This window comes from Nannospalax galili, unplaced genomic scaffold (assembly GCF_000622305.1).
Source record: "Nannospalax galili isolate Female #2095 unplaced genomic scaffold, S.galili_v1.0 scaffold511, whole genome shotgun sequence".
In the NCBI taxonomy this organism is placed as follows: Eukaryota; Metazoa; Chordata; class Mammalia; order Rodentia; family Spalacidae; genus Nannospalax; species Nannospalax galili.
The window spans coordinates 1,141,745-1,153,545 of record NW_008331831.1 but is presented as its reverse complement, the minus strand read 5'-3'; positions in this window follow the sequence as shown (position 1 = coordinate 1,153,545).

The window sequence follows — 11,801 nt, the reverse complement described above, 5'->3', positions numbered from 1 at the left end:
TATTTATAGTGCCACTCGTGAGTTCCCTTCCATTAAGAGGCCTTTAAGTCCGGTTAGATAGCTGTTGATTACCCCCTGGATAAACACACCACTAATGCACCGATAGAGATAGTTTGCATTGCCAGTCATTATAGTTATTAGGCTTTATTATTGGGTTGGCCCATTGATTGATTTTACCCCTTAGCAGCTTGAATAGTATCCTCTAGAACTATGAGAGCTAGTCTTCAGGGAGGAGGCTTCCAGACCAGTTGCAGCTCCATTGCTCCAAGTCCTGTGTCCAAAGTATGTCCTATCTTCAGCAATAGAGTCTTACCTTCAAGTTCTGGGAGATAATCAAGGGTTGTGGCAATAGCCTCTGTTATTTTGGGAGTCTCTTGGACCACCCTGACCAGCAACTCAAAGGGACATTTTTCCTGTCTGGCACTGTGTTCCTTGTTATATAGCCTTCAGGTATACACATGCACTCATGTTCAGATACTGTATGCATCTTTTTCAGGAGGTTTTTGAGTTAGTACATTTCCCTCTGGCTTTTTACTTCACCCAAGCTTTATTTATCTCTTTTCTCTCTCGCCATCCAACCTCCCTCCTCCTTCCCCAGTTTAAGTGCATACCATATATTTTAATCATATTTGGGCCCACTCCCCTATCTGTATCCTCCCCTTAATCCCCCTGCCTGATTTTATGTATTCTGTTATATTTATTAAAGTCTATCAAGTCAAATTTGTGTCCCTCAATGCCTTTTAGTATGAGTCCATCCACTGGAGCCTGGCTAACCTACCCAGTGTTACACCCTTAAAGAAAACCACCTCTCCTTCTTTCATCAGCTATTGGTTATCAATAGTTCCTCAACTAGGTTTGGGGCTTCTTACCCACTTTTCCACTTTTGTGCTGGGACTTTGTCTGGCTTAAGCTTATGTGGATCTTGTGCATGCTGTCACCACTGCTGTGTGTTCATTTGAGTATCTGCCCTGTTATCTGGAAAACATTGTTGCCTTGTGGTCATCTACCACCTCAGGCTCTTACAATCTTTCTGTCCCCTCTTCCTCAATGATCCTTGAGCCTTGGGAGGCAGAAGTTTGATATAGGTGTCCTATTCAGGGATAAACATTCTGCAGTCTCTTAGTCTCTGCACATTGGCTAGCTGTGAGTCTCTGGGTTAATCACCACCTGCTGAATGAAGAAACTTCCCTAGTGAGAGCTGAGAGATGAATTAATCTATGGGTACAATAATAAGTCATAATGAATCAGTTTAATATGTCTATTTAGCAGAATAATAGTACTAGTCTCTCCCCAAGGTTCCTAGGCTTGATATCAGAGCCCTTTCCTAGGTACTGTGAATGGATCAGCAATGAACATGTATTTCATTGAGTCCTTTGGATATATGACCAAGAGTGGTATGGGGAGAATGTGGCGAAAGTGGCATCGTTATTCATTGCTGGTGGGAGTGCAAACTGGAGCAGTGACTACGGAAATCAGTGTGGAGATCCTCCAAAAGCTAGAACTAGATCTACTGTATAACCCATCCATACCAACCTTTTCACTTCTTAACGCTCTATGCTGAGATCCTTAGGGGAGCTGTATAACCATACTTGTCCCATCTGTCATACTCCGTGGATAGAGCAGGCTTCAGGAAAGCAGCTTCTTCTGTGGTTTACATTGCGTTGCTCCTTAATGTTCCCACTGTGTGTAATTCTGTCCCCAATATTGTGAACCTGTCTGCTAAAGTCTAGAGCAAGTGACTTATAGGGTCATTTCTATCATCTGTGTATATTTGGTCAAACGAACATCTCTGAGACAACAATTGTAGACTAGGCTTTCTAAAGACTTTTTCTTGCTTCATTTTTTTTTCTTGATTTTTTTGATACAGTGCCTCTTTATGTAGCCCAAGTTGGTCTTGAACTTATGATTCTCCTGTCTTAACCTCCTGAATACTGAGATTGTAGGTATAGGTCCCCATACCCAGTTCTTCCGCATTGCAACTTCTGATAGTAGGTTTCATCGTTCCTGCCTCCTGGGTGAGAACAATGAAACTTTGAGAACTAAATGGCCCTAAACCACAGAGCTAAATCTACTCTCTTTTTACTGTGGTATGATGTCTACATTTTCTAAAATCGAAAATTCATGTTTAAAAATGAGCACACTGCAATGCAATTCTTTTTCTGGAGGACTTAAACTGAAGGGATTCTGTCTTATGAGAGTAGGATGCTGGTGATCTAGGGATCCTGCAGATTGTCCAGAACTTAGCTGTGCCTTGTGCTTTAAAGAATGTACTCGTTACCCAGCCAGGCAGAAACATGGCTCCACCCTTTGAGACAGACATCTGTTCAAATATAAATTTCCTGTTTATTGAGGCTTCTGCTCTATTGAAGTAAAGGTCTCGATACGGCCGAACAAGTCAATCATTACAAACCTTGTTAGTGTGACAGCCCCCTGTGTATTGTTTAACTGGAAATGAAACACAAATACACTAAACCCCTGCAGCATCCGCTTCACGGTGCATAAATCTACCGTGCATCATGTCACTTGAAATTTGATGGCAATCTACCAAATGGCAGAAAAGACTTCATCCTCAGAGGGATATGCAAATGAGCCCAGCCTGGGAACAATAAGGTGAGGGGACACAGCCAGTCCTTCGCTCTCCCTCCCCCACATCCTTCCCAGAGTGCTTTCCCTAGGGTAATTTCTTAGTGGCAACTGGTGAATTATCCAAATACAAATGACCAGTGTTCAGTTCCACATGCAGATCTGGCCTCAGATGCACTAAATAGGAAGGAGCGCTCTTCCTGCCTCTCACTCTCCGAGATGGAGGATTGCTTGCAGCAAAACCTTTTCAGACCCTCATTAAGCTCTCTTAATTGCTTTCCTCAGCTTGATCCCCCTTTATTTAGACCTTAGAGGTGAGGGATAATCTGCTCTTAGTTATGCTAAGATAAAAACACTCCTCTAGACCCCTTTCTCCAGTTTATCAAGAATCCACTGGGAAGCCGGCCTTTTCATTTTGGTACCCTCTGAACTAGCTTCCTAGGCTGCTGTGAATAAGCCTGGGCTGAGGCTGAATTATTTTACCATCAGTCATATTTTTTCAGTGGACAGAACAACTCTCTCTCTCTCTCTCTCTCTCTCTCTCTCTCTCTCTCTCCTCTCTCCTGGGAAGATTTACATTGTTAGAATCGGAGCTGGAAGTCTCAAGGAATCATCCATGCCAGTTGCTTGTGGATTAAATCATTTGCACAAGCAGTTGGCTGCCTGAATCAGCTCTTCTGGGTCACAGCCCACCCTTATTAGGGCTGCCCTTGTAAGGCAGGTCCCAGGTGTAGGGAGCTGGGACAAGCTAGTGCAGTCATTAGCAGTTCATGGGAGGGAGAAGCTGGCTAAGGACTGGGGAGGCTGTGCTGAGTACATACATGGGCACGCAAAGCAGAGCAGCCGAAGGCTGGCGAGCGAAGCAAGAGCTTGTGATGGTGGCCAGATTATAAGGAAATACTTCTAACAAAATCATTGCCTACCCCACCAAGTTTTTCTGAGAGCATTTAGGGGAGTTGTAGCCTTCCTTCCTTCCTTCCTTCCTTCCTTCCTTCCTTCCTTCCTTCCTTCCTTCCTTCCTTCCTCCCTCCCTCCCTCCCTTCCTTTCTCATATGTGTATGTATGTGTACATGTTTGTGGGGATGTCTGCACATGTGTATGCACACGTGTGTGTGTGTGTGTGTGTGTGTGTGTACGTGCTCGTGGAGGCTAAATATCAATATCAAACGTCTATCTCAATTGCTCTCCACAGTTTTTTGGGGTAAGGTCTCTCTGAGGGAATCTGGAGCTTATTGATTGGGGTGCCAGGGATCTGAACTCAGGTCTTCATATTTGGAAGGCAAGCACTTTACTGACTGAGCCATCTCTCCAGCACCAGCTGTGAGTTTCTTAAAGGGCTAAAAGTTAAAGGGTTAAAATGTGTGACAGTCTCAGCTCAACAACTTTCATCTTTCGGTTGTTGTTGAGAAGAATCTCACTTTATGTCCCAGGCTGGCCTGGAACTCACGATGTAGATCAAGCTGACCTTCAATTTGTGGCAATCTTCCTGCATTCAGGAGATAACAGGTGTGTATCACCATACCTGGCTTCAATAACTATTTATATTTTTGAGAAAGAATCTCACATAGCTTGGACTTTGAACTTGCTGTATAGGTGAGACTGGCCTTGAACTTTGTCTTCCTGACACTACCTCTCAAGTGCTGGATTCATGTGTAAACTACAATACCTGGATATCAATAACTTTCTTAGAAATGTTTTTTAAATTTTTTAATTGAGCTTTTGTACATTTAACATGACAGTTCTTTTAACAATATTTTATTTATTATTATTATTATTATTAATTATTATTATTATTTTTGCTCATTTTGAGACAGGGTCTCCCTGTAGCCCCAGCTGTCCTGGAACTCACTATGTAGACCAGGCTGGCCTTGAACTCACAGAGATCCACCTGCCTCTGCCTCCCTAGTGCTGGGATTAAAGGCATGTGCCACCACACCTGACTTTATTTATTATTTTTATTTATGTGTATGAGTGCATTGCTTGCACGTAGATCTGCACAGCCATATCGTTCAATGCCTGTGAAGGTCAGAAGAGGGTGTCAGATCCCCTGGAAGTGGAGTTACAGATGGTTGTTAGCTGCCCTGTGAGTGCTGGGAATCTAACCTGCGTCCTCTGCAAGAGCAGTCAGTGCTCTTAGCCACTGAGTCATCTCTCCAGCCCATATACAACAGTTTTTAATCAAATTTAGACCCCCTCTCCCATCCATGCCCCCACACATCCCCCCCCATCAGCCTTTGACCTCATGCATTCTGCTATGCATGTTAAATCCTATCCTGTCAAGCATTTGTACCCAAATGTCCTTTGGTTCTAGTTCGTCCACTGGAGTATAGTCAGCCTATCTACAGATTGTAAGTAAGGTCTATCTCCCTCTCCTATTAATAATCAGTCTCCAACAGTTCCGAGGCTAGGGCCAGCTAGCTACCCATTTTCCTCATTCCACTCTGGGCCCTTGTCTGATTGAGTTGACATGGGTCTTGTGCTTGTGCAACCATTACCACAAGTTCACATGTGCAAGCTTCCAGTGGTCTGAAAGCCTCTGTTTCCCCAAGTTCATGGACCAACCCTGTCTCTTACTATCTTTCTGCCCCTTCCACAATATTCTCTGAACCATGGGTAGGTGAGGTAATATAGGAGTCCTATCCAGGGACATGTACTCTACGGTCTCTTATTCTCTAAAATTTAGCCAGCTGTGGCCTTCAGTGTGCATGGCACTTTGTTGTATAAGGAAGCTTCACTGGTGAGGGTTGAGAGATGCATGAGTATTCTCTCTACCCCCGTTCCTGTTTTTGTTGTTGTTGTTGTTTTGTTTTGTTTTTTACTTTTTTTTGAGACACAGTGGCCTTTGACTTTTTATGTAAACCAGATCAGCCTGGAACTTGTGGTGATCCTCCTGCCTGTGTCTTTGGAGTGTAGGCCTTATAAACAAGGCCCACCAGGTCTTGAGAACTCTTAATGATCTTTTTTTGTCTCTTGTAAGATAATACTCTCCTTCATTATTAAGTGCCTAGTTTTCTTAAACAAAAGACAAATTTATTAAATTTTATGAGTTTATTCCTATTCATTCTTAATAAGACATCTCTAATTTTTGAGCAGATAAAATATGAGATGATATATTCTATCTAACAATTTGATTCTATTTTAATAAACTCGAGATATCCATAAACTAAATGAAAAACATTCTTGAACTCTTCTAGTTTTGTTGAACCTCGGGAATTAAAATAGTAGGTTCCAACTCTTGTTGTTAAAGGGAGAAAACAATCTCTGTTTGGAGGCAAATGACTTTTTTGTCCTGAAGAATATTTGACCTTGTAGAAAAGCTGTGGGTTTCTCAGAAGACACAATTTAATTTTCAGGATGAGAAAATGCTCAATTATTATTTTTTTCATGACTCAGGAGTACCTTTATTTCTATAGATTTCAAAACTATAATATTCTAAGGAAACATGCATGCCATGTAAGTTTATAGAATGCAGACCCAATCTATAAATTTCATAATTTTTTAATTGTTGAAGTTCAGGTTGATTTTTATTACAGAGAGGAAGACTAGCATTTTAAACTTTTGGTTTTGAGAATGAAGCATGTTAGTCATTAAAAAAGATTATTTTATTGTGTGTGTATGTGTGTATGCATGTGTGAAGGTGCCTGAGGAGGCCAGAAGAGAATGTCAGATCCCCTGGAAGTGGAGTTACAGGTGGCTATGAGCTGCCAATGTGGGTGCTGGGAACTGAATTCCAGTCTTCTGCTAGAGCAGCACGTGCTCTTAGTCACTGAGCCATTGCTCTAGCCTGTCTGTATTAGTCATTAATGAACAAATGTTGCTTGTAATGTTCCATCAAATCTTTCTGAGCAGTATCAGAACCTATCCTGTTCTGTGATTTTTCTGACATTTTCCCTACAGATGGTCTAGGACACTGGTACAGGACAGTTACAGAGTCGTCGATGTGCTACAGTTGGAGAACACAAAAGAAAAAGAAGAACTGATTTCTGCCCTTAAGAATATTTATTTCTACTCTTCCTCCACCAAGGCTCAGGGAATATAATGGAAGAAGGGGAGGAAGGAATCTAAGACCTGGAGGAAGGAGGGGACGGTATGGAATGCTAACCTCCAGGAATAATGGCATAATCATTGCACTCTTGATCTCACAGCAGCTGTGACTACAGCACAAGATCTGTACAAGATTGGGCCTACTGACACCCTGTCATGGAGTGGGGAGGAACTCATGAGGCCCAGCCCTCCTTGGACATTTATATTTAACTAATGATTGCTGAGGAAGCGAAAGACATTTTCTTCTTTAGTGTAGTCACTGTTAAAGTGCCCAAGCTCCTGTGTACAACTCCTCACCCATGTTCCTATAAGTAGCACTCACATAACTCACTGGGTAACCTTAAAAAAGATATATCTTTGCTGCGTTTGGTGGCACATACCTTTAATCCCAGCACTGAGGAGGCAGAGGCAGGCAGATCTCTGTGAGCTCAAGGCTAAGCCTGGTCTACATAGTGAGTTCCTGGCCAGCTGAGGCTACAGGGAGACTCTGTCTCAAAAAAGACCATATATATATATATATATGTTCAACATCACTCTCCATTAAGAAAACACAAATCAAAGCCACAGTGATATAATATATATATATTATATATCATATATATATAATATAATATATATATCTTCAAAGTGATAGCCCAGTAAAATATATCAGGTTTTTTTTTTTATAGAACTGCAAACAATAAGAACATATACTTCAGGGGGTAGAGGTGGGAAAGCTCATCTGTAGAGTGTGCATTTAGCATATTCAAAGACTTATATTTGATTTCCAGAACCATAACTAAAATAAAAAAAATTTGCTTATGGCCATAAGACAGAATATGTGCTCATGAAGGACACTTACAAACAAATAAAAACATGTTTATCAGCGTTCTCCTAGTGCTTCCTGTGTGCTAGAAATTTTACAAAACACAGGATGTTACCATCTCTGCTTTGCAAAAGAGGAAATTGATATTGAAAGAAGTCACATGATTTCTCCAGGATTTCCTCCCTAGGAAATGACAGAATAAAGAGGGGTCTGTCTGGATCTGACTCCCGAGCCTGATCTCTTGCCCACTACTGTGTTTCCACGAGCACTGGATGTGTCTTTTGTTCATGTCCTTACTCTGACATTCTGTGTACTGCTTGGCACTGGGTAGGCACCTCAGGATGACTTAGCAGATTGACAGAGCACTGCTGAAGCACACAAAAGCAGCATCCTGTTGGAAATTGGTAAATAGGTCATTGGGTTAAATTCATTTTCTCTGAAATAGCCTTGTGTGGTTGGATGCAGGACTCCTTTCCTCTCTAGGGCAGATGGTTCTGATTTCCATTTAGTTTCTTTATCTGCACCTGCTTTTGGCATACAGGTCCATTTTGAGTTTATGGAGAAAAGTGTTTGAATGGTACTGACTAGAACATTCCCAGCGCTGAAGACCCCCAGTGCCTGGTTCTGATGAGAATCTTGGCTGCCATGGGGTAGGGGTTCCATTTCCTAGACATTTGGAAATGTCTTATTCTTTTCAGAGGCTCTAGAATGAGGGAGAGGTAAAGGCAGGCCTCTCTCTATGAGAGTTTTCAGGGTTTATGTCTTCATAAGCACAGGCTGGGAAATGTGACTTATTATCTCTCATTAGAAGATCACTCTAATTTACAGGCCTTAGAATGAAGTTATGTGCATGATGCACTTTTGAACTCATTACTGAGTCTATTAAATCATATCAAAACAGTGTTCATGCAGCAGGTGTACTGGTGACTTGAGCTCAGTCGGGGCCTTGGGTATGAAATGTCAGTGTGGAAACACTGCTCCGTTTTCTATTCCGTCCCCAATTTGGAACATCTGTTCATGTTTGTTTATCGAACCCTTGGGGCTCACTTGTCCAAAATTGTGCTTCACTTCATGAAATTGCCATTTTAAAAATGGTTTTCTACCATTCTGCTGGAGATGAAAGGCACATTGTGTTAAAGCATGGGCACAGGGAGGACCTCAACATTTTAGCCCTTTCCATTTGCTGCCCATAATTAGAGGGTGCAGACTCTATTCACAGAAGGAGAATGGTTTTGGATGCTCATGGACTCTGGAGCTCCCTGTGACTGGCTGGACTTCCAGTATTGCTTTTAACTCAGTCTCTAGGCAGAGGAAGTCTGGACCAGAAAATGACAGGAGAGCAGGGGTGGACATGCTGCTGTCGCTGGTGGTCTGTGGGGTGCATCCATGACTAGGACTGCTGCACAGCACAGGACCCCATGGTGTCAACCGCAGAAATCTGTCATCTTCAATTCTGGAAGCCAGAGGTCAGAGAGCAAGGTGTCAGCAAGGTTGCTTCTTCCTGGGGCTGTGGGAACACTCTGCTCCCTGTCTCTTTCCCTGGACTGCCTGGATCATCATTGGTGTTTCTTGTCTGGTAGCTGCTGTATTCTAAACTCTACCTGGATCTTTTCAGGGCATCCTTTTTCTATTCAAGTTTCTCCTTCTATAGATACCTGTCATGAGGGCTGGAGAGATGGCTCAGTGGTTAAGAGGCCTGGCTGCTCTAGCAGAGGACCTGGGTTCAATTCCCAGCACCCACATGTCAGCTAATAACCAAACAACTATCCATAACTCCAGTTCCAGGAGATCTGATGCCTTCTTCTGACCTCCTCCACTGGCATTGCATGATATAGGTGCACTTCCATACATGTAGGCAATACACTCATACATATAAAATAAAAACAATAAATAAAATATTTAAAAAATATACTCATCATGTCAGGGGTAGGGTCCATTGCAATGACTTCATTAATTTGGCCATCTGCAAAGACCTTTCTCTAAATGTGGTTACATTTAGAGGTATGGGCCTAGGGCTCCAATCTATCTTTTTTGAGGGGATGCAATTTAATACATAGTGTAAATACTTGTAAATACTTTCCCATTTTTCTGGGTTTTAATTTCTCTGACAGCGTTTTGGACTTGCCTTAGCCTTCCAAGTGCTGGCACTGCAGGCATGTGACACCACCACCTGTTCTCACTGTGGCTTTGATTTGTGTTTTCTTAATGGAGAGTGATGTTGAACATCATTTCAAGGGCATATTGGCTTTTTATGCATTATTTTTACAGTAATGTCATTGTCTTAAATTTTGATTTGCAAATCATGGTCGTGCTCACTCATTTAGTAAACAGTTACTGACTATACTTTATGTGTTGTGCATGGAAGAAATATCAGAAAGCAAGCATGCAGGTATACCTGAAGGAAGATTGTCAAGGTCCTTGAGACTTTAGATGAGACTATGTTGGGTCAGGGGTGGGGCGGTAGGAGGATGACTAAAAGTTATCCCATTCGATTTTTCCCTCCACAGATTTTGGTTCTTACTCAGAAGGTAGGGATCCACAGTTTAGACTTCGAATCATTTAACCAAAATTTCCATGATTAACTTAAAGAAATACTGCCTCTCTGAAGCCCAAGGTAATAAAGAATTCCATTCTTTTTACTCTTGAAGCTTATTGGCAAAGTCCAGAGCAAATGCTAAGGATTACATTACCCTTTAAAAAATAATCTTTTTTATTTTTTTTGAGGATTTCATATGAGTACTGTGTTTGCATCATTTCTACACCCCCCAGTCCCCCTCCAACTCCTCCCATGTGCCTCCATTTCCTCTCAATTTCTTGTTCTTTTCTTTGATTATCATTACATATTTGCACATATATTTATCAATGCACACATACATAAAATGAACTGAATCTATTAAGTGATACTTGTGTGTACATGTTTAGAATTGACCACTTTGTATTAGATAACCTATCAGGGAGCTTATCCTTGGAGAAAACTGATTCTCCCTCACTCAGTTTCCATTGAGGTAGGTCTCTGTGAAATGCCCCCATTCACACCTTTCTAAGTTATAGACCTATTTTCACCTTGCTCCTCTGGCTTCGAAAGACTGTATTTTAAGCTCTAGTCTGTGGGACAGTATCTGTGGATCTGCCTTTAGATTGATTCTTATAGTCAGCAGATATGATGTTAAAATGCCTTCTCGTCAGATTAGGACTGCTGAAGCATCCAGACTCATGTATGGAACAGCTACCAGGTCCTCAGCCTCTTTGGCATGCAGCGGGCATGCTACCCAGTCTGAACTGTGTAAGCTAATGTAATACACCCCCTTTGTAATATGTCATTATTCTAGTGGTTCTGTTCTTCTGGAGAACCCTGACTAATATAGTACAGAATAGTAATGTGAGTCAAAAGACTTCCTGATCCTTTTAGTTAAAGGTCCTTGTTTGCGGGTGAGCTGGCAGTATTTACTTTGGTTTCCATGTCAAACCACTTTTACGTTGTTTTTATTTATGTGATAATAAATAATTTTTGTAATTAAAATTATATGCATTTTTATAATTAATGATAAATGTAATTATATTCAAAAATTTTGTAAGGCAAATGTAATACATATTATATTGGTAACTTGTCATGTGCTATCTAAGCTTGTTGAAAGCAGACTCTGGGATTGAGGAGGCTCTGTCTTGTCTTCTCCCAAACTCCCTGTCCTGGAGAGGCAGGCCGCTAACTCTGTAATAAAGAGAAAGAAAAACAGCAAATAACTAAGAGGATTAAAAACATTGTGTCCTTGAGAACAACTAAAAGGTAAACTATTTACACAAGAGGTTACTATTGTTTATTTCATAATATAAAATAGTTGCTGTGGGGATAGGCTGGAAGCTCATCTGTGGAGAGAGCATTCTGCTGTCAGAACTCTCTGATGAGAACTTCAGTGCGACTAGTTGCAACAGGGCTTCCCCAGCCGCTTCTGCTGGATGTTGGTTGGCCCCACTTTGGCGATGCTGCCTTGCTGCTGTTATTTGTTCCTTTGGATGGAGGTCGCATCCAAAGACATATTCTGTTCTGCTTCAGACTGTTAATTGGGAACTACGGCTGAGGGCCTTAACTTCCTCTGTTGGGTTCTTCTGGACGTTTGCCAGCCCCTGATTTGTGGTGTGATCTTTCGCTGGCTCTCTCAATTCTGCTACTCCAATTGTCTCTGACCCAAGAATGTTTTGAGCACCTGATTTTGTTATCTGCAGCTTCTGCTACTTTCAATTTATTTATTTATTTATTTATTTATTTATTTATTTATTTATTTATTTATTTATTTATTTATTCTTTTTTGAAACAGGGTCTCCCTTTAGCCCCAGCTGTCCTGGAACTCACTATGTAGACCAGGCTGGCCTT